The 20,584-nt window shown below is 39.3% G+C and overlaps 1 long non-coding RNA gene across 1 annotated transcript in view; it reads right to left on the bottom strand.

Annotated features, from left to right (window-relative positions):
- Window positions 1-2,397: 2,397 nt before the first annotated feature.
- Window positions 2,398-20,584, bottom strand: part of LOC134167081 (uncharacterized) — a 79,695-nt gene continuing 61,508 nt past the window's right edge. Inside the window, exon 3 of the long non-coding RNA XR_009966064.1 lies at window positions 2,398-4,681. This is a non-coding gene — a long non-coding RNA (uncharacterized LOC134167081). The remainder of the gene's footprint in view (window positions 4,682-20,584) is intronic.

The raw sequence follows: 20,584 nt of genomic DNA, 5'->3' as shown, positions 1-20,584 counted from the left end.
CCTGGCAGTGTTCAAGGCCAGGCTGGACAAAGCCTTGGGTAACATGGTCTAGTGTGTCCGTGCCCATGGCAAGGGGTTGGAACTAGATGATCTTTAAGGTCCTTTCCAACCCTAACCATTCTACGATTCTATATAGAACAAAGTAGCTTTAGAACCTGACTAAAATGACACTACTTTTTATATATTCTTTTAACATCTGCTAAATAAGGGTTTTGACTCTGTTTCCTCACCCTGAAAAACGTTTTGATTAGTGTGTCACAACATAACACATTCTGAATTATGTTATGAATTGGTGCTGCAGAATCTAACATCTGATACGGCTGTGCAGATGTCCAGCATGATTCAGCAGGTTGAGACTTGAGCGGACTGCAGTGGTCATTACTGAATCAACTTCATAAGTGCCCTTTTCATTTCCATTTCACTTTGATGTTTCCGTTTTAATAATTTTCACATACTAAACATTGCCAAAAAATACCAGATTCACTTGATTCTTCAGTCAAACCAGAAATGACCAAGTTATTGTCTGAAGAGGTTTACAGCTTTCTTAAACCTATCTTGAATTTTGGGCCTATATAACCTGTATTTAAACAGAGTTACTTTGTTTTCCCAAAGAACTTTCTCATACCAAATCTGTAGCATCTGCATTTCAATGGATGTGCATGACAGTAAGGAATGGCATGGCTATGGAAAATCAGTGGTTTGCCTTTTGATTTCAAATGGAATTATGAATCTCCTGAAAAAGCAACTGCTTCAGAAGTGTGAATGTGTATAATCTGGGACAAGTTTAGGGGGTTTTGATGCATTTGAAAGACTGTATTTCAGATTTCAACTTCGAATGACTGGATAAAACTTTAAATTTCCATTCCCCCCCACACACATACACTTTCAAATGAATATTTCAGCACTGCAAAAGCAATCATCTGACTTTGCTAAAACCAGCATTTTCCATTTTCTGCCACCAAAAAAAAAAAAAGTTATTTTATTTCATTAGATCTAGTAATTTTGGCTATTGACTAAGCTTTACTTCCTGTAACTAGTGCTCATTGAAAGTAAGCAACTTACTAAAACCTAGAATTTTCATACAAATTTGTGTTAAGAATTTTAGCTTTAAGCCCTTCCACTATTAGTAATCTACAGGATGCCACGGCTCACACATGGAACGTCTTGGCTTGATACTACAGCGAACACTCTAGTTACTGAGGTGGAAGCTCCTATCTGGAAGTAAGTTGCTAAAATGCAGCTCATTCTTCAAAAGAAGTCCAGTAATCATCTCAGAACTTCATCTGAGGGATTGCCTCCTGTCAGCAGCAGCTACAGAACCAGGAAAGAATGCAATATCTCTTATTTTGCCAGGTGAGTTTTACTGTAAGCGTCTACTATGTGAGTGGCCTAACTATGAGTATTTTCATTCACCCTTTTTTATAAAACTAGGCACTAGAGCTGAGATTAAACTGAACCACAAGGAAGATGCCCTCTGCTTTCTGCCTGGGGTTATATGAGCCAGACTATTTGTAATTAAGAGACACAATGGGAGCAACAACCTCTTGGGCCTCAATTCTGATGTCCAGAACCCTATTTTCTAGTAATAACATCCAAAGGGTAAATCTGTTATTTTAATTGCAGGATTTTGTTCTCCACACAGCATTACCACACAGAACCTACCACGCTCACCAAGACACACAAAAAGGACGGGCTGGAGCTACTCGGCAACCGGTGAGCCTAAACATCTGAAATGTCACAGTGGAGAAGAGTTCAAATAGGTGAAACAGAGGATTACTCTAAAACAAACAGAAAGTTGGTTTGGTTTGGTCCGTACTACAAAAATACACACAGAGTGCTCAGTGGGATCAGGGAGGGGAATAACAGCAGGCCAGCTAGTCTGTCTGGAAAGCCAGTGCCGCCTTCTGCTCTGATGTTGGATGTCTTTTAACGTCAGCAAAGTTATTGGGTGGAATGACATAACCTTGAAGTCTGCGACCAAGACAGTTTAGTAGACCAACGTGGATATGTCAAGATGAAAGTGGGAAAGTTGTTTATTCAGGTGATTCCTGAAACATTTGAAAGGAGTGCTGCAAAGCAGAACTGACAGATGGGCTCAGTTGGGGAGAACAGAGGGAGTGTATCTGCTGTTTGGTGTCAGCTGCTTGCTGCTTAATGCCATCAGCTTGATTTCAACACCTATTCCCAACTGTATCCCCTGCAGCCGCGTGTGCTCATGCTGGACGCAGCCTTTACAGAGAAAAAAAAAGAATCCATAGAAGGGTGCATAATTTCTATTAGACAACACAGTTTTTTCACTCCCAGTTGCTTAATTCGTGTCTCATAACAGAGCACAGAATTCTCCCAAGCAAAATTTCCTTCTCTCTCTCAAAGCAACCCCAATAAACAAGGCATCCAACACATTTAGATACTTTATTCTCAGAAGAGAAACAGCTCTACAAGAAAACTTGATAATTCTATTTCATCTTTATGCTTCTTAAACCAGTTCTAACAACCCCAAGCCTTTAGACAACTTGTGAATTACTGACATATTTGAAAAGGTGTCATACTTCATTTTCATGCCGGAATCCATGAATGCTTTGAAAAAATTTCCCTGCACCTGTTTCTTGTGGAAAAGATAGGGTGAAGAGAAGAGAGCTTTGATCTTTTTTATAGACTATATGGGGTGCTTACTTTTAAGAGTCTTGATCTTGCATAGGCCTGTTAGGAGAATTTCTGGAATTTAAAAATGGCAGAAGGATGCCCTAAGATATAATCACCAGCTCAGCACTGACACAGTTTTGCAACAACAGGATTGTTAATGGCTGTTGCTGCTGCAGCAGAATTACAGTGCTTCTATAGAACATAGATCTTGCAAACTATACAGCAGTTTCACAGGAAAAATCATGCAAAGTATCACCTCAGAATTGGATGGGATACAGCAAAGATTTAATAGTTCTCCAACAGGCCATAAGTAAGGCAGAAACCAGAAAATTTCTCCTCCATATTAACTTCTAAAGGGAACTGAAAGAAATAAAAAGATTAGGCTAGAACTCAGATCCGGTTTCATGTACATGCTGAGGTATCATGTATAGCTGGCATTTATCTTATCATCTTTATTCCTAGGATTCAGTCTAAAAAATATCCACTAGCATCTTAGAGTACTCTAGACAAACATTCTAGTCACAAACTAATTTATTAGCATCTGAATTATGACAAAAAAATCTAGGAATTTTATTTTTTTAATTAAATAAAGCAGATTTTAATAGGGACTCTATGTTTTAGCTGCTGGTGTTTCCAATCCCGACAGTTAAACTACTTCACAGAAGCTGGGACTGAGTGTGGGAGTTAAGGAAAACTGTAAGCTCCAACCTACAAGGTTTAAGATAACACATTCTTACCTCCCTACTGAGCACAGTTTAAAAATGACCATGAGTGAACTAAAGTGTGGTCACTCATTCAGTCCCATCAGGTCAAAAACTCAAAAGAAGTCATGAACACAATTTGGCCCACTAAGACAGAATAAAAATGAATATAAAACCACCCATAAACAACTGATTATGTTATAATAGATCATTTCTAAAAACACAGAGAGTTCAAGGGCTAAACTTTTGACATATGAACAAAGGATAAAATGGACAGCTGGAAAATACATTTAAAATAAGCATATTTTTGTGGATTCCTCTCTTAGGCATTAGACCAAATCCAATTAAATTCAATGGTAACATTAACAATTACTTAAGTGGGCTTTGGACTGGAGCCTTATTGACTCCAGTTTGTTAGTGATATAAATACAGCAACTTGACTGAAGCTAATGGAATCACTTAAGGATTTTTTGAAAGGCAAAGAGCTAAGCACCCTCAGCTTTCCTGAGAGTAGGTGCTTAAGATTCCACACAGTACTGCCTCCCATCTATGTGAACAAGACTTGGTTTGTTGTGTTAGAAGTGCCAGTTTCTGATGAACTGAATTCCATGTCTTGCAAGCCTTTTTTGTGCATGAGTCTGGCCTGTGAAAGGGAACTGCTTAGCTATCTATTTTGGGCAACAAGTTAAAAGAAAGAAAAAAGAAACCCAAAGAAGGGGTGGTGGGACTGCATTGATTTATTGGCTTGTAAGAGACAGCAGGTGGTAGCGAGTAAAAGAGCCTCCCTGGTGTAAAAGAGCCACCTTGAAGTGGAATGAATGGGCAAAATAACCTGAGTCTGAACCATTAGCAAGTGTGTCTTATTTGGGCCAGTCAGCAAATGTTGCCAGGACATCAGTCCAGAGCAAATGTTTATGCTTGGATTGAATAAACTACAGGATATTAGGTGGCAAAATAGTACCGTATCTATCTTTGCTTTTCCTTGGATACTGCAACAAAACAGTCTAAAAAAGCAGTTGGAATGACACTTGGACTGAATATGTTTTACCCTTAGAAGTCCTGCTTTGGAAGGAATGCATGACAATTCTCTCCAAGTATATTTTTATATTTGAGAAGGGACTGTGATTTATTTCAAGGGGGATCCCACTTGGCTGCTTCCATTGTTACTGAACATTTAAGACATGCTAGAGTCATTCAACATGGTTTCTTTTACACAGATAGTATGAAAACCAAACATATACTTCATACAGATTTTCAGTTGCTGATTTTCAGCAGTGGTAGCAGATTTATAAAGAGTTCTTCCAGTTCTTCCAGCATTCCAGGAAGTCTGTGCCATTCTAGGAAAACAGAACACATTTTGTTCTGTTGAAAGTTACTTGGTAAGTTCATCCTATACAAATTGTGAAACACATTTGAAGTTAAATGGGTAATTTCCCCCTTGAGCCAGTGCAAGGCCAGTGTAAAGTTTACAATCCTTCCATTTACAATCCTAACAGCAACCAGCCTCAGCTACAAGTCCTTCATATTTATTCTCCAACAGTTGTTGGAAGAAAGAAAGTTGTTCTTTTCAACTCTCTGTGAAGCAACTCACTTGGCAATGAGAAAGGAGTTGTTAAAGTAGCCCTTATCACTAAGTACAATCAGTGGTATTCTGCTAGCTGATGCATAACAAAGGTGTGCCATATAGACCAAGCATCAACAGAAGACTATTTTCACCAAAAGCAAACCAGCTCCCTACACAAGGACGTATAGAAACTATACAACCCAGACTGCATTTTACAAAACTCAGTAGTCTGACTGTCCATTAGCATCAACAAGTAACAACAAGTAATGCTACCATTAGAAAAGTCAGTAAACTTAAAATCAGTTTACAGTGAGTGAGGCCTTTGAGTGTTGTTCTTCTTGGGTCTGAGCCATTTGAGTTTTTCTCAACCATTTAGCTCTTCCATATATCTTCTTCTGAAGGGTTCAGTACTTCCATGAGCTTAGAGTCATCTGTTCACAAAAGATCTGGTATGAAAAGTTGGTAAAACATACTATTTCCCATGCATTTTTCAATTACTTTGTTATTTAGGCAGGATTCATGTCAGATATAAGGCAGAAGTTCTTCCCTGTGAGGGTGCTGAGGTGCTGGAACAGGTTGTCCAAAGTGATGAATGCTCCATCCCTGGCAGTGTGCTCAAGGCCAAGCTGGACAGAGCCTTGGACAACATGGTCTAGTATGATGTATCCCTGCCCATGGTAGGGGGTTAAAACTGGATGATTTTATGGTCCTTTCCAACCCAAACCATTCTGTGATTCTATAATTCATTAATTATGGTGAGAACAGGTAGTTAATATAGACACTGTTAGTAAATGGATATTGGTGAAAAAGGGTTACTTTGACTTACGGAAAATTTACAACAGCGATGGCAAGTGACTCGAGTTCCATCTCTGCTGCATGTAGTCCTGCTGGAACCATCAAAGACATACTAGCACTGCAATAGCAACAACATTCTGCTTCATTTGTTGGAGACAGGGGAAACAGAATAGACAAAGAATAACTGCATATATCCAGTGGAGAAGCAGCATTAAACACAACCGCAGTGAGGATGACTCAAGGACTAGGATGTGGAACATATCATAGAATCATAGAATCACAGACTGGTTTGGGTCAGAGAGGACCTTAAAGCTTCCAATCCCTCGCCACGGGCAGGGACACCTCACACTACACCAGGCTGCTCCAAGCCCTGTCCAACCTGGCCTTGAACAGTGCCAGGGATGGGGCAGCCACAGCTTCTATGGGCAACCTGTGCCAGTGCCTCAGCACTCTCACAGGGAAGAACTTCTACCTAATGTCTAATGTAGATCTCCCCTCTGTCAGGTTAAAGCCATTCCCCATGTCCTGTCCCTACAGGCTCTTGTCCAAAGCCCATCTCCAGGTTTCTTGTAGCCCCTTCAGGTACAGGAGCTGCTCTAAGGTCTTCCCTTATGGAGCCTTCTCTTCTCCAGGCTGAACCAGCCCAGTTCTCTCAGCCTGGCTCCAGAGCAGAACTGCTCCAGCCCTCACAGCATCTCCAGGCTTCCTCTGGACTCACTCCAACAGCTCCATGTCCCTCTTGTGTTGAGGGCCGCAGAGCGGAACATAGGGCTGCAAGGGGATCTCGTGATCCAGCTGTCCCACAGGCGCAAATGCACCAGCTTTGGTGATTCACTCATTAAGTATGAGAAAAGAGACTACTCTCGCCCATGAACAGTTACAGTTCTTCAGCCTGAACAGTTCTGCCTTGGACCCTAAGACTTGAGCATCTGCATCTGACAAGATGTATCCCCCCACATTAAACTTTCAATAGAAGACAAAGGGTCCTTTAGTGTTCTGAAATGGTATTGTAAATAGGTAACATAACCCATATCCCTCTTTAGACTACCAAACCACCACAAGGAGACTATGCAGGTTCACAGAGAGTAATTTTATATGGAGGACAGCTAACAGATTTACACATAATCAAGACTTGATCAACAAATTCAAACTCCTCTGGTTCAGATGACTGTCATCTGCACAAAGAATTAAGTTTCATCTTGTGATGTACTAACTTCTCTTAATCCATTAAAATTATATCCCAATTTCAAATACTGTTTATTTGACAGATGTCTATTAATAAAACTGGTTGAATAGAACAGACATTGTATTTTCCTTTCAGAACTGCCAGTGTAGCCTTAGGCATTTTATTCCCTGTAGCAGGAGCAAGTCATGAAAGTCAGCATCCAAAAAACATCAAGCCCACTGTGAACACTCTTGTAGGGAAAGAAAAAATGCAAGCACTTCAATGTGCACTTTTCACAGTTCTCTTGCTTGCACTGATAATATATTTTTGAACAGGGGAAAGATAATCATCAACTTTATATGTAAAAGTTTCAATCATGTTATTAATATACCAATATTTTATTACATAAATCCCCTTGCTTTAGCTCTCCCTGGACTGTATCTGGCCTGAATGAAAGAATATTTGATTTTTGGGTATCTCCTCTTTCTTTTCCAGCCTGAAGAGAACTATTTGGCTTCTACACTACAGAACAGACTTTGCAAATTTTAGCTGTCATTGCATTGTCCTTGTTTGTTCTTCTCATTACAGAGAGGACAAGAGCGTTAAAAGCCCCAAATTAATTATTTATACAAAGGATCTCTGAAGAGCCAGGAGGGATTATTAAGACTCTTGTGTGCTGTGAAATTATTTACATGCTGGCAAGAGCAAACAGGCAACATTAGAAATACCTTTCCTAGCCTTTCAGAAAACACTGAAGCACTTTTCTCATGAAGTGCTGATCTTACTGGGAGGATGAAAGTTGCACAACTGACACACAGACAAAGGGCCATCCCCATTTGAGATTAAGAGAGTATGCAGAAGCCTCTCAGTACGGTTCATGATAATGTAGCACTGACTAATTAAGTAAATAAATCAGTGCCAGTTTTTGATCTATTTGTTTCACTGATGCTTAGATACAGTGAAGATAACGTGCCAGTGTTGTCATAATATACTGCTGAGAGTTTAAATGTCCCAAGCTCTTGTTTTCAAGAAAAATAATAGCTTACAGCTATTTAGGCCATTTAGAGATTACCTGGTAGACCTCACCATGGGACTGGAGTTTCATAGGAGCATGATAATTAGAGATGGAAAAGACCTATTAGATCACTGGGTTCATTCCTTGAAATTGCCTCACAGAGGGGGCATTGACTTTCAATGTACTTTGGATTACATCCATAGTTCCCAAGAGACAAAGAGAAAGGAATAGTAGATCATTTCCTGTAAACTGGTAAAAGCTCAGTACATCTGCTAGAAAATGAGTCTGCATCTGAGCTGCTGTACTGACCTTTCACAGAAGCCTTACGTGAAGCCTTTCACCTAACAAAAGCAGTGCACATGAGAGAAAGGATGAAAGACAAGTGATGAAAGAGTTGTATGGGAGTTTTGTATGTAAGCATTATCATGACTTATATTTTCCAAAGAAGGAAAAATGAAGATTTCTGATGGCACCGGAGCAGTGAACTGCATGCCTTACCAAATAACAGCGCAAATAAAAGCCAAAGCTGAGAAACGGCTACAGGCTGCAAACCTGTTTAATACTAAGCAAGAGTTTAAACTTAGAACAGACATGAATGGTGGCTACAGCACACTTATTAGAATGAAATCTGCAATCTGAAACTGTGTCTGAAATAAAAAAAAGTTCAGTTTAAAAAGAATTAAAAATCAATGTTTTAATCGCTGATTTCAAAACAACTGAAAGAGCATACAGTATCTCCATAATAAGGATAGGAACAATCCAAAAGGAAGCAAGTTACACTTGAAATATAATTTTTAAAATGTAATATATTTTTTAAATGGCTAAAATTATCTTAAGAAGCTGTCTCAGAGAAATCCAGAAAAGTAAGGTTCTGAAAAGCATGGTAAAAATGTGCTTTATACAAAAATGCAGAAGCCAATGATATCTGTGTGAATATGTGTTAAACTGACAAAGTGATTGTGGAGCACAGTGCAACTTAATCCTACTCTACAAAAGCTTCAGGAATCAGCATCAGCACAAATATAGGTAATCACTGATTTTATAGGAAAGCAATTCTAGAACAGTGATGCTTAAGGATGGCTTTAAAATCAGAACCACATTTGTTTTTTTCACTATGCAAACACAGTAAGAGATAGGCTTTAAAGGTTTTGTGATATAAAATAGAATGTGAATAGGAAGGAAAATAGAGGCCTGGAGAAAATCTTGCTCTGTGTCCAGGAGCAAGAAGTAGGTAAATGGAAGCACTCAGAAGAACGCTTAAACTGCCTGCCAGCATGTCCAGTGCTGTACTTGCTCCATTTTTAATCTTCATAATCACATTCAGAATAGAGAAGAAAACTATGTTCTGTGATGATCAGTGGCGGTGAATTAGTGAGGAAAAAGAAGGAAAAAGAAATCTGGTATTACATGTGCTTGTTTCTAGAGTTTCAGTTTTGGATATTGTCAAGAACAGATCCTTACATGCAAAAGTATGTATGTTAGCTATATCTGATTTACTGATGGAGATGTATTATAAAACATACATTTTTCTGCCCAATGATGCAAGAAGTCTGTTTCTCAACAGTTTCCTGGATACCAAAAACATACACAAGAATTCATTCACACATGAGATTAGTTTGATGGGATTTTTTCCTTTCACTACTGAGGAACAAAGGCAAATGAAAGCTAGAACCTTACACACATACACTTGTGTACATTCCAGTTTTAGGACAATTTTAATTTCAACAATAAATATTTCAGCATTAAAACTAAATAAAACAGACATTAAAGAGATAGCCATAGAAGGGATAAATACATCAGCCTTGAATACCACTACCAATAGAGATGGCTCAGCTATAAAATAATGGTCATTAGGAGCTTTGGTACTAAGAGAACAGGACTTCACCCTTTGATCCTTTCTGTTTTAATTCCAGGTACAGAAAAAAACACAATAATGCATCCATAAAAAAAACAGATTTAGGCATTTTCATTGTGTGCCTGACTGCTTCTGAAGAGGGATGGTTTCTTTAACTGGAATCAAGGTGTGCCAATGCAAAACCATGCTCTGGAGAGCAACAGAATTTGAGTGACCCCTTTGTATAACCTTCATAGTAATAATCCAGGTGAAAGAAATAATGAATAATAAGAGAATCAGCCAAAATGAATGCAAGGAAAATAGAAAAAGAAAATTTTAGATATGTAGGATCCAGGCACTTACAAAAATGGACTCTTGCTCATGAAACTTAGAAATCAGTGTGATGCATATAGAACAGGGATGCACACATTCCATCAAAGGTTCTGGAAGCCTGTGGCCTATGACAACAGGTATAAAAAGTATAATGGATGAATTTCATTACTTGTGTATGTCATGGCAATAGAAGAACTGGTCTCTTAATGTGAGACCATTTAGACCTAAAGTCTACACAAGGACTAGTTCCATGAAAAACACACGGGGAAAGAGGATTTCAGGGAAGGTCGTATAAAATTACAAAAAAAACCAGAACTTTCCATATACAAAAAATAAAAGAAGAAAATAAAATCTAAGACTAGTATTTGTTAAGCATTCATTTCATGGAGCAATTTTAATCCATTTTAAATAAAGAGAAAACATTTGCCAGTAAGAGCTCTCCAGAGAGTACTTTGTGTTTGAATAACAACTGTGTTTCTTTTTTTTGGATTGGTGAATGTTTCTGTTTATTTATTGTTACCTATATCCAGATAAGGTAGCAGATTCTTAAGCTGCTACTTTATTCTTGAATAAAGAAGAAAAAGAGCGGTCATTATGTTACAGGGAAACAAACAAACAAACAACTGAGTGCACTATTACTGCCTTTTGAGCTTTTTCTAAGAGTTGTAACATTAAGTTAGTGCTTTGCAAAGTTCTCAGATGGTAAATTGTAAACCATGCCATAGAACATAAAACTATATTCTATGGTAAAGGAGGAGGTAAATGGAGACTGAAGTCCTGCCAGAGCAAAAATGAACGTCTGTAACTGGAGTTAATTGTTAACAGTTCACAGTTGAAAATGGGTTCAGAATATGAAGCACAAAGATAGTGAATTCTTTTGCTGCAATAAAAATATACCAAGACTCTGATTTATTTGTATCAATGGCTGTTGAGTTGTTCTGCACTGAATTTCCTAAATCCTAAGGGCCTGCTCCAAAAACCTCACAAGTACAACAGCCATCAGCTCTGAGTTCAGTGGGGATACAAGGCTTTGTTTAATGAACCATTTGACAGATGTGGAAAGCCCTGCTTCAGAGGAATCCTGTACCCGAGATTAAGAATAGCTATCACACATGCTTAAATATGACTATGTTCTCAACTAAGTTCTCAAACTGTGCCTGATTTTTCAAACCAAGGCTTAGATTTTAAAACATCTATGCTTCCAGGGAAATAGACCAAAAGCTCATCTAGTTCCAACCCTCTGCCATGGGCAGAGATGCCTCACAGTAGACCACGTCACCCAAAGCTCTGTCCAGCCTGGCCTTGAACACTGCTAGGGATGGGGCATTTCCACTTCTTTGGGGAACCTGTGCCAGTGTCCCACCATCCTTACAGTAAAGAACTTCCTCCTTATATCCAATCTAAACTTCCCCTGTTTAAGTTTGAACCAATCACCCTTGTCCTATCACTACAGTCCCTGATGAAGAGTCCCTCCCCAGCATCCTTGTAGCCCCCTTCAGACACAGGAAGCTGCTCTGAGGTCTCCACACAGCTTCTCTTCTCCAGGCTGAACAGCCCCGATTTTCTCAGCCTGTCTTTAAACAGGAAGACCTAGTATAATTAGACTTGGGCAGTAAGCTTCATGAGATATAAACTATTTTTATCTAGACATTTCTACAAGCATTTCTGATTTCCCCCTAAAGCAATTATGCTCTGTGCAGTAGAGAGATGAGAGCTTCTTCTCCAGCACTCCAGGAATATCACATAAAGCCAGGAAGAGCTAAATTCAAACAGATGAAAGTGTTTTTGACACAGCATACAGATCTGTATTCTCTTCTCCAGGCTGAACAGCCCCAACTTGCTCAGCCTGTCTTCATATGGGAGGTGCTCCAGTCCCCTAATCATCCTCCTGGCCGTCCTCTGGACTTGTTCCAACAGTTCCATGTCCTTTTTATGCTGAGGACACCAGAACTGCACACAATACTCCAGGCGAGGTCTCACAAGAGCAGAGTAGAGGGGCAGGATCACCTCCTTCGACCTGCTGGTCACGCTCCTTTTGATGCAGCCCAGGATACGGTTGGCTTTCTGGGCTGCAAGCGCACACTGCCAGCTCATGTTCATTTTCTCACCAACCAACACCCCCAAGTCCTTCTCCACAGGGCTGCTCTGAATCTCTTCTCTGCCCAACCTGTAGCTGTGCCTGGGATTAAATGCTGGGTTAATAATCCAAAGTACTGTTGTATGCATGTGCACTGGTTTTGCTCTTTAACAGGCTGATAGCTGGCGTTGGAGACAGGATGCTGGGCTGGACAGACCTTTCCTCTAGCAAATATTCCCCTGATCATAACTATATGCTGCCATGCAATGATGAAAAATAATTTGCCAGACTTTTGGCTGAAATAAGGGTAGCCAACACCCAGCCAGGGTGCTCCTTGCATAGAACCTTGTCTCAAGACATGTCTGCCTTAAGAGTCTTGTGCTGCGCAGTTTGTGTGACTGCTGGAACATATGGGGAATGGAGCCACCAGAACAGAAAATACGAAAAACATCACCAGTAACCAGATCTCCTTGTTCTAATAGTTTACTACTAAGTACGTCCCACAAAGGAGAGGTGATAAAGTCATTAGGTTGAGCAAGAAAATAGCTACATCTAGTAGTGCCGTTTCTGTGCCAACAGTCAGGTAACAACCAAGAGACACTCTAAGCAACGTTTGAATGAATGAACACCCCCTATCATCCTTTATATGAGGCTCACCTCTTCTAAGAAGTCCTGACCAGTGGGCAATGACAGTCATGCGTATTTCAGACACCCTACCAGCCAGTTAATTGCATTGACAAGAATAATTATTTGAAATATCAACCATAGGTAGCGACAGGACAAGGGGTGATGGATTTAAACTTCAACAGGCGAAGTTCAGGTTAGATATAAGGAAGAAATTCTTTACTGTGAGGGTGGTGAGGCAATGGAAAAGGTTGCCTAAAGAAGTGGTAAATGCTCCCTCCCTGGGAGGGCTCAAGGCCAGACTGGACAGAACCTTGGGCAACACGGTCTAGTGTGAAGTGTCACTGCCAGTGGCAGGGGGTTGAAACTGAACAATGACCAGGTCCTTTCCAACCAAAACCAAGCTGTGATTATATGATTCAACACCACACATCAAAACAATGAATTTTAAATGAAATATTCCATCATTCTGCTTCCAATACAATTAGCCATACACTTAACAACATGCAGAAAATAAGTACTTGCTTTACCCTGATGTATTACTAAATTAGGGTATACTAGGTGGGTTAGGGAAAAGGGAATATGCCTTTCACGGTGCTTTTCTAACCTTTTTAATCACACAGTTCATGTCTAAGCATTGATTCATCTAAAGATGCAAGCAATGCTCAACTCTAAACACACATAAAAACTTCCTGACTTAAAAATCAGTTTGTACTTTGCTGAATAAACATGATAAGCCCAAATGAAGCTTGCCCTAAATATCCTTATGAAAAAAGGACTGTGAGTCATTAAATAGGATTCTTTGGTTTAGGTATTTTATAACTCTCCCCAGACCATCTATTAAGTTCATAAAGAAATAACAAAAATATTGATAAAAAGAGCAAAAAATATCTCCCCACTGAAGCAAATGCAACGTAAAGCATCTTAAGTTTAAATTAAGAATTTGTACAAATACAGGGATTGTACATTACACAATATCTTCTGTAGATCAGAGTTCTCTCTTCCACTGCGGTTATGGAGTTATCACTCTACAGCTATGGGACGATTTAACAGTAAGCCCTATTTTTCCTTCTAACTTTCCTTCATAATATTGAGCTATTTCTTAGTTAAATTACTCAGTGAAACCATGCCTTAATCTCCCAATGACTTGATTTAGGTGAATTCTGCAATGCATTCTTTGAAGTATTGTCTATGAAAGCTGGTCAGAAAAATAACATCTTATTGCCCAGTGTGTCCACGCGTATGACTCCCGCTGAGCTGGAGAGACCACAGGAAGTTCAGTGTCATCTGCCAGAAATACGATGACATTTGGAAGACAGGGTGAGAGGAAAGGATGTTACTCAGGAAATTTATTGTTTTATGGCTTAGCAAGATGACCCTGATCCCAAGATCAGCATTCGTTTATCCAATCAGCTGCAACAGAATGTCACAAGCCCTTCCCCCCCCCCCCTCTGAAACTATTGCTGCAGACAACGGGACTAACAATATTTATTTTGGTTTATTTTAGCACTATTTATTTTTCATTAGAAGCTTATTGGTGCCATTAGAAGCATGGCTATTACTCAGATTTATTCGTCTCTGGTTTCTTGTCTCCTTGCTAATCCCTTACTTAAACAATGAATTTATACTTATTTTCCTCTAGTCCTCTAATGCCTCTGCTTATTTCTTGAGAAGCTATTAAAAACATCTCTGTTAGTGAGCTGACAACCTCTTCTGTCACCACCTTCAGATTTTAGGGACCATAACCCATATGGCTTTAGAGTTCAGCCTGTCCTTGGAAATATTAACTTATGCCAGACTTGGCCTAGTGTGCTTCCTAATGTTCTCAACTGACTTTTAGGGAAAATGTGCATTGCTGCATCCAGTCATGTGTTGATGGGGAGAGACTAAGAAGCCAGCTCCTCCGGCCCCTGTGCAACATGGAGTGCATGCTGAACTGCAGACTGATCTGGGGGATGACAAGGGTATAATCCCTCTAGTCTCTGGAAAATCCATTTTAGTATCTGAGTGAAAATGTTACTGAAAAAATAAATATTTGTCTTCCTCTATTTCTAAAGCAACCAAGGGAAATGTACTTCTCACCTAAGGAAAAAATTCTCTGTTACATGAAGATTTGGTTAGGTCCCCAACAGTTTTGAGTAAGGAATTTTAGGAGGTAATTACTTACCACAAGGAACGGGAAGAATGAGATACTTCAAGATGATGGTCCTTCCCAGTAAAGACTAAATATGCCAACCAACAGGAGAAGAAAGAAGGGTTCCTTATGAGTTCACTTAAGAGGGATTCTCCTGTAAATTCAATGGGTGGCTTTTACATTATATCTGAGAAAAAATATTTTTAATTTATAAAATTTGATAAAAAGGAATATTTTGTTTCAGGATTTGGAACTGAGCTCTGGTTTTCTTCTCTCAGCAGAGTGTCCTAACAACTATGCAATGGATTCCAGTGCTTCTCTTGTAGCTTTCATTAAATTTGTGCCAGAAAGGAGAAAGTCTTGCCAATAGCTTGGCAATTAGGTTTCTCTTCTGAGAACTCCAGTTCTTTCTTAGAGTTTCCATTTCCTGGTTAAGTATGAAACATTAGATTAAGCAAAAGGCAAGGGCAACAGTCACTACCTTCTGGAGTACCATAACAGAGCTTCCCAAATGCAACAGGCTGTATTTGGCACCCAGATAGATCACCATCATCACGTTTTTTGGGTTTCTCATTTTATTTTTTTTTCCTACAATATTCAGTCTTTGGAATCAGGTGATGAACCAGGAGAATGTCACAACAGGAACAGATCTCGATCCTTTATGCAAAACTGAGGATGTAAAAACTCCAAGTGCTGAGAAGGGGCTGGAGTAGAGGGAAAAAAGTGAACAGCAGCTGTAGATGAAGCTACATACAAGGCAAAGCTTCTTATTCTGACAAAGCTACACACAAGAACTGAGTTGTATCTTTGCCTTAAACCAGTATTGGGTTTCTAGACTTCCTCCTCAAATCTATATGAGAGGCAATGAGGACTCTCTTGGGAGAGACTGGCATACCTGAACCATCTAGGACTTGGAGAACGGCGTGTTAAAAAGCAGATGGCCAGACCATCAGTGATGGAAAAGCTTTACCTTTGTGTTTCCAGTGCTTTCATTGCCCTTCTGTTAGCATCTACAGTTGTAAATTCATAAAGCAAGGAAACTTCCCCTTCCTCAAATTATATCTTGGAACATTCACTTGTTTGTTTTCATAGTTGTTGGTTTGGATTTGCTTAGAAGAATAGACACTGCTTCAAATGTCTGTCTTTTCAAATAGTACCTATCTCAGACTGGTAGGTAACAGGCCTGGGAACCAGAGATCTTTTTGCAATGCACCTTATGCTTCCAAGAGCTCTCAAAATTCAATAATTAAATATTTCACTTATGTGTCACAGCATTTTCATTTAGGCTGTGCCAAGCTTAAGGAGAGTACTCATTAATCTTGAATGGTTCATTTATTATTTGCCAAAAAGAAAGAATTATGGGTTACATCTTATTTAGGATACTTGGAATTCTTTACTGTTTTTTGTTTTTTCTTTTTTTTTAAATGAATAGGGAAGGGGGAAAGTGTACTGTTTCCAAATACATCTTTTTCAATAAATACTATGATAGCCTATACTAAAACGCTGGAAGAAGTAATTACTCAAGCAAAGACATAACCTCCCCCCCAAGATTTTACAACAGAAGAAAAGCAAAGTAAACGTACCTTCACAAAAAACGATTGTTTCTGCAAACCCAAGATTAGGAAAAGCTATGACAGGATACTGTTAATATAAAGAAAACAAAAACGTCACAAAACAGGAAAGCCTTCTTTTTGGAAGCTCCCAAATATTGACTGACTGAACAACCCAAAAATTCCAAAGTAGCTACATAGCGAATGAGGTATTGCATTTAGCAGATGGAAAAAGAGACATGTCAAGTGATTAATTTCCCATTTAAAAAGTACGTCACCAATTCTAAACCTGCATCTGTGCATAGAGAAGGAAAGTATTTCACGATAATGTAAGGCCTTGAACACTGCCAGGGATGGGGCAGCCACAGCTTCTCTGGCCAACATGTTCCAATGTCTCACCACCATCAGAGTGAAGGATACAGCAGGGAATGATAGTCATGCTGACTATCTTGAGCTTGCCTTTTTTGTAAACAGAATTACAAAGAGGAAATGAAGAATTTCAGCAAAATTCTGTAAAGGAGATTACTTCCTTAAGAGTTACTATATTCGGGATTACCTCTTAGCAAAGCTACCTTCATTAATTTGTGCTGTTATATGCATTTAGACCATTCCTTTCTATAGGAAATAAAATTCATCACAACAGATTCGCTATCCTGAAGTGAACAGAAGAGCTTAAGAGATGCTTTTCAGTAGCTGTAAGTAACTCCTCTCTTCTTCCTTCTCCATGCTGCTCTTCCCAGTAATTCCTTCAATTTCAAAGTATCTAGCTGGTTCTCACTGCACAGTGATAATGAGATCACAATCTACTTTACAACACATGCACTCTTCTCACCACATTGGGGATAAGAGATATCAGAAATCTTAAGAAGTTCCATTATACCAGGGCAGTATACATACTTGTACCTCAAAAGAGATTTCTGAAGGCTGATTTTTTCTTCTCAATCTTAAAGAAATTCTGTCTTTTCCTTTTATTTGTCTTATGCCACTGGCTTTCAGGCCTTTCTACATGGTGTAAAATATGGGTGGTTCGCAATTCAGGTGTTAAAGCTTTCCAACCTATTTTTAGCCTCACTTATTAATGAAATGTAGATTAATGTGAGCACTGACATTTCCCTTCTATGTCAGTCAGGCTCTTCTTAACATGTTGAACTGCTGAACCAATGTCAGACAGGTTTTACTGAGGATATGGAAACCCCTGGAATACCATGTTCCATCAGATTACGTGAAACTTAGAATTTCTCTCCCAGTGCCCACATGGAGGGAATGGCAACATTCGAACCTTGTACCACAGGTATCAGAGACTTTAAGCTGGAGCTCAACTTTCAGACACAAATCCACATCTCTCAAAACTGGCTCTCATTGATTCTCTGAAACTCTCCTCCTCCTCTTAACACTGAATTTGCCACCTCTGACTTCGCTGTATTACCATATAAATGTGGGATGTTTTGTGTCAGAACAATTTGGTCTTGAGAGCCTTTGTGATTCTTTTCTTCCTCTCAAAGGAGGCCTTTCTCTCAAAAACACCATAGCAATTTCCATTACCTCATGCTCAGTAAACATATTTCATTCATCTGCTGCAATTACCCTGTACAAAATCAGGTTTTAATTTGGTCCCATCATTAAATAAAACCTAAAGTACAATTAGTGGGGAAAAAAAAAAAAAATTACAATCATATATCCTTTGTGTAGGACATTCCAAAGTTTAAAGAATCTCACCACAGCATTAAATGTACAGCTAGAACGCTGAGGATCTGCTGAGAATGTATTCTTGCAGTGGTAATTTTCAGATTGTTCACCTATGCCAGTCTTGCACTCAAGGTGAAAAAGGCACTGTATTTTTCTAACATTACTCTTGCCAAAGGCAAAATGCTGGGTGAATGCTCCTGGGTTTTCACTCTTCAGCTGGCACCAGGAAATTCCCTTCTTCTTCATGTTAGAGCACTGGAAATTTTTTTTTTCCACTCTACCTAGCTTTGCAAGGGAGACAGCTCTACAGGTTAATCCTCATGACTTCTGTTGCATCAGTTCGTATGTAGTCTGTCACAAGGTTCTGCAACCTGAACAGGCATAATCAATGAAAGAGTAGGAATATGGTATAAGAACACTCCTAGAACTTGTGGGTTATGAGTTAAATTCAGGTGAAATGCAGACATTTTTGTATGAAAAATACTGATGTCTGCACCTTTCTGCTCCTAGAAGGATTCCTAAATCATAGAATAGCTTGTGTTGAAAGGGACCTTCAAAGGTCATCTAGTCCAACACCCAAAGGAATTCGTAGTAAGAAGCATAACTCACAATGTCTGAATAACTGCATCCTACTCTTACTCAGTTTTTATTACTAGTCTCTGTATGTGACTGTAAGTGTGCAGGATTAATATAGTAAAGAAAAACTTGTATCTTGATTTCTGCTGAGAAAGAAGATGTCTATAGAATCATAGAATAGTTAGGTTGGAAGGGACCTCCAAAGCTCATCCAGTCCCACTCTGTGCAATGAGCAGGGACATCTTCAACCAGATCAGGTTGCTCAAAACCACATTCAGCTTGGCCTGGAATGTCTCCAGGGATGGTTGATCCCCCACCTCTCTGGGCAACCTGTGCCAGTGTTTCAACACCCTCATTGTAAAGAACTTCTTCCTCGCACCCAGCCTGAATCTCCCACTTTTAGTTTAAAAACATCACCCCTCGTCCTGTTGCAACAGGGCTAAAATGTCTCCCATCTTTCTTATAGGCCCCTTTTAAGAACTGACAGGCTGCAATAAGGTCTTCCTGGAGGCTTCTCCAACCTGAACAACCGCAGCTCTTTCAGTCTTTCCTCACAGGAGAGGTGCTCTTCACCAAGCCATGATACACACAATAACTGGGAACATCCGAGACATTATGAACATTTTGTTTGGAATAAAAACCCCTAAAGTGCATAGAAAATTTGGGAACTTTGCCTGTTTTGTGTATTTATTTGATCGTTAAACTGAAACAATATAAATTTGAAGTGTTCCAGGTTAATGTTCACATCACACAGTGATGTCAATGCTCATATTCATAGAGAAAAGAAACCTGGAAAACCTTAGAACAGTCACAAAGAAAAAAAAAAAAAGAAAAACTAAATGCATGAAAAAAATTGTATTACTGCTTTTCAATTAAACTTTTTCCCCTGAAATAAACACTTACATAGGGAAGCTCTCTAGCATCGTTCCCAAATTGCAAGTAATTCTTTAGAATAAACTAGAATTACAACTGAAAGGATGAAGCAATTTTTCATTGACCTTCTAATTACACGTCTGCTGAAGTTTCCATGACATCAGCAGAATAGCCTATTGCTTACAGATACTTAAAAGCTTTCCAAAATTGCAATTTAAAGTTTTTCAAATCTGAAAGATATGAAAATCTCTTTCTGAAGCTCTAAGAGTTCAATAGTTACTTAACAGAAAGGCTGTGTGTACCCAGCCACGCTGGCTATCCGTTCCTCCACTCAGGAAGCCGCTTCATCCTCCAACTCTCAAATCAACCCAGTACTCACTTGAGTTCAACTTCAACATCACATGTTTATGCACTTTTCTGCCTTCCATCCATAAGCAGTTACTTCTGCTCCCTTAGGAGCTGTACTAGCTTTTCCCTTATCTCCCCTCCACCTTGGGAAAGGATCAGCTGAATCTGATTTTCTCCTGTCTAGTTCCAAAGCCATAGAGAAGCAGAAGAAAGGGCTGAAATCAGCCGCCTTAGATTTTATACAATGGAAAGGAGAATGGATGAAAAAGGCCTTCATTTGAGGACTTTGTGGAAGCTGCTGAGAGGCAGATGAAGACCTTAGCGTTCTTTTCACGGCAAGCTCTAACTGACAGCTGTTTCCCAGAAAGTAGAAACGCAACCCCAAGAGCTGGCATTTAGGAGAGCCTGAAATGCCTCTGATTAGTGGGAGAATGTCTCCTAGCCAGGAAGCTATCCAGGAACAGGTATTCTGGAGAATTATCTTGATCACATTTAGAAGCACTTCTTTCTTCAAATTATGGAGGGAAAGACTGAGCTTTATTTATTTTCTTTTCTATCCTTATCAAAATGGAAAACATGTTTTTAAACAAATCCTTGGATCTGAATTAGGTTATTTTCTTAATGTTGCTCTGCTCCACAGGAGTTTTTTGTATTGGTTGTAGATAA

This window comes from Pezoporus occidentalis, unplaced genomic scaffold (genome assembly GCF_034315485.1).
Source record: "Pezoporus occidentalis ecotype Australia unplaced genomic scaffold, CSIRO_AGI_Poc_V1 ctg28, whole genome shotgun sequence".
Lineage (NCBI taxonomy): Eukaryota > Metazoa > Chordata > Aves > Psittaciformes > Psittacidae > Pezoporus > Pezoporus occidentalis.
This window is presented reverse-complemented; position numbering and strand designations above follow the sequence as displayed.